Source organism: Lissotriton helveticus, chromosome 5_1 (genome assembly GCF_964261635.1).
Source record: "Lissotriton helveticus chromosome 5_1, aLisHel1.1, whole genome shotgun sequence".
Classification (NCBI taxonomy): Eukaryota; Metazoa; Chordata; class Amphibia; order Caudata; family Salamandridae; genus Lissotriton; species Lissotriton helveticus.
The window spans coordinates 2141487009-2141490198 of NC_136065.1; positions in this window are offsets into that span (position 1 = coordinate 2141487009).

Consider the following 3190-nt stretch of genomic DNA (forward strand, 5'->3'; position numbering starts at 1 on the left):
TAATTACATTTTGGCAGCGATAGCTGCAACAAAGGGGGGCCTTAAGAATATTTTGAAGGGAAACCCTGCAGGTAATTATCAGTTAACTCCCGAACAAGTTTCTTTTGCTAGAATACCAGACGTTGGAGATTGGCTGGTTCCCATCGCAGACTGCAGACATACTCTGATTAAAACCCCACATGCAGGCACATGCTGGAGTGTCTGCTACTGTTTCTATTGCAGCAGCGGTACTGGTGGCGTGGTTTATATAAACAGACCCGCAATTATGCGCTTTCTTTGACATTTGTCAGCAGATCAAGCCATCTGTGGTTACACGTCCTCCACAAAGACCGCTTAGCATTGCTAATCGGCCTTTTGCTTGTGTGTACCTTGATCACTGCGGTTCTCTCTTCTGATACTGCATATAAATATATTTTAGTTGCAGTGGATTTGTGCACCAGATTTCTTTGGGTGTGGCCACAACGCAGTGCGGACACGCGAACTGTCATCAGGGATTTGCGTGTCTTTGTATGGATTTTTGGCTGTGGCACCTTTCATTCTGACCAAGGTCCAGCGTTCGCCTCTAAGGCGTACAAGGATGCTATGCGGTCTATGGGGGTTCTGGTGCAATTTTCATCTCCATATAGGCCTGAGGGCAACTCAATTGTGGAGTGAATGAACTGTGACTTAACGCAATGCTTGACAGCTAGAGTCTTAGGTATAGGCATGAACTGGTTAGCCCATTTGTATAGCATCCAACGTGCACTTAATCTCCCTAAAAAACCTCCGGGTGGGCGGACCCCATACAAAATGCTCTTTGGCATTAAAATGTTTGTGCCAGACCTTGATGGTCTAGACGTTGTGGCGGCTGCCGCAACCTTTGACGTAGATAATCATTCTGCTATGTTACAGAATCTACAAGAGACCCGTGCCAGCCTTGCTACTGAACATTTGTCTTCAGCAACTGACGCAGTGCTACAGAATTCAGTGGCCGGCTCGCTTCCAAAAGTTGGAGATCTGGTCTGAGAATTTGGTCCCTCTTATCGTGCCCCGGTTCTAGTGCTAGGCCTGAAGGGTACTCGAACAGTCATTTTACCTCCCCTACCAGGTCGCAAAGACAACAGATAAATCTCAGTGGACAATGTCAAGTTACAACATCTGGCCGATTCTGAATAGTGTGACACCTGTTGTTTCCTATCCCACAATTTCAAGAAACGATAACATCTATTAATTTGCCAAATGACACGGTCATCGAGATGGTCACTAATATTGATCTTTCTGCCTTCCTCCAGCATCAACATACACGACGGATGTTGAATACACATATCCCACAAGTGGCTCTGTCCATGATTTGCCGGATACTCCTTTGCACCGTGGCAGATATTTGTTTAATGCATCCTCCACATCCTCAAGTGACCCGACAAAATTGTCCATTTGTCTCATCTTGGTTTAAAAAGACTTATCTGGTTCCTCCCTGGACATACATTTGGTTGACTCTGTTTTTAAATTTTCTTTTTATGTCCGTTGGGTTTCTAACTGCATTTTTTTAACTCATCAATGGTCACTACTTGTCTGAACGTTTTGCTGCAAATTTTAATCAATGGAATTCTGGCCCCACATTCATCTTCACACATCATGAAGCGTGACCAGACTCTTGTTAAAATTTCAGCATTCCCTGTTTCGGATGGTATTGTTTGGGATAAAGTGGGTTTCCAAATTCAGAGGCCTTCAGAGCTGATTAACGTACTGTACATCTTTAGAGTCTCTATGGGTGATGTGGTTACACAAGACATTCGTTCAAATGATTGGGATGTGCATGCAATTCAAGCTTTGTTTTCAGATTTAAAATATTATGCTGCTTTCGATGCTGAAGACTTGCATATGAATTCGGCTAATTATGTGGACCTCTTCTGTTATCAACAATATGGCCATCACTTCATACACAATACTAGTACATTACACCCGGTTGTAAATTACACTCAGTGGTAGCATTGCCCCACGCCAGTAAAGGGCAGCTCTAAAACACTCAAGAAAAAGTTTACCCACTTTACAGAATTTAGCCCATCAAATCCTGAATCTTTCTATTTCAAAATGAATAGCCCCTTCTCTCAGAAACTGATGTTGACACATAGTAAATTAATATATTCTTCTTCCTTTCGCCATGATCTAGCCCTAAAGGGTTATGACCATTGGAAGGAGGCCATTGATCTAAAATCAATTTGGGGCTTTAAAGAATGGCAGGTGCAGGACTCCGAGGCCCTGCAGCAAACGTATTCCACTACCCAATGCCAGATAGATTAATAGAACTCACCCTGAACGTCAGAGGTCTAAATCACTCCTTGAAAAGAAACTCTATCATATCATATCTAGAGAATCCTGAGGCACATATCGATCTACTACAATAGACGCACCTTCTTCCCAAGGACGAACACAGGCTCTGTTCCCATCCCTTCCCTCACCAGTATTTCTCATCTCTTCCAAACAAAATCGGCAGTGGTAGCCATATCGATTTCACAGCACTTTAAGGGCATGGTGATATCGAAGGAGGCTGAAATAAGGGGAAGGATGCTGGCATACTTGCTACAAATAAGTTTGGGCTCAATCACAATAGCTCCTCTGTACTTACCTAATGAGGGGCAGGTATACGGGCCTATCTTCTGGCGGGAGAATCTGTGCGGAGTATAATTCTTGGTAGTATTACTGAAATGCCTCTGCTATTTGTGGGTCTTCGTTCCGTACCTGGAGTCAAGTACCTCTTGGACCAGATACTCCTGCAGGTGGATTTCCAGTCTGTTGGCGAGAAGGCGCCCGCAAATGTCCTCACCGATATAAATTCTATGTTTGAGGCAGAGTGCTGCATATTCTGTCCTGTCAGTGTCAATGCCAGCCAATTGGGACCTGGCGGCTTCTAGCTGTCTCCAGACTTTAGGAGCCCCCATCCGTTTATGGATGCGTTCAAGTTCTGGGACTTGAAGGGAGAACTGCACCTGCTTGTCCCAGCGGATTTTATTCTCGAACACAGCGATGGCCATCACCTCCCCCCGGACTACTGCCTTTAGGGCATCCCATAGGGTGGATATGGCAGTGTCTGGGGTGTCGTTGATAGCCAGATAATTGTGGATAGCTCTGGGAATTTGTTTTACATTTTTAGAGCATTGTAGGAGACCTTTCCATAGGTGCCAGGTCCTGGAGTAGGGTCTATGTCGTGGGG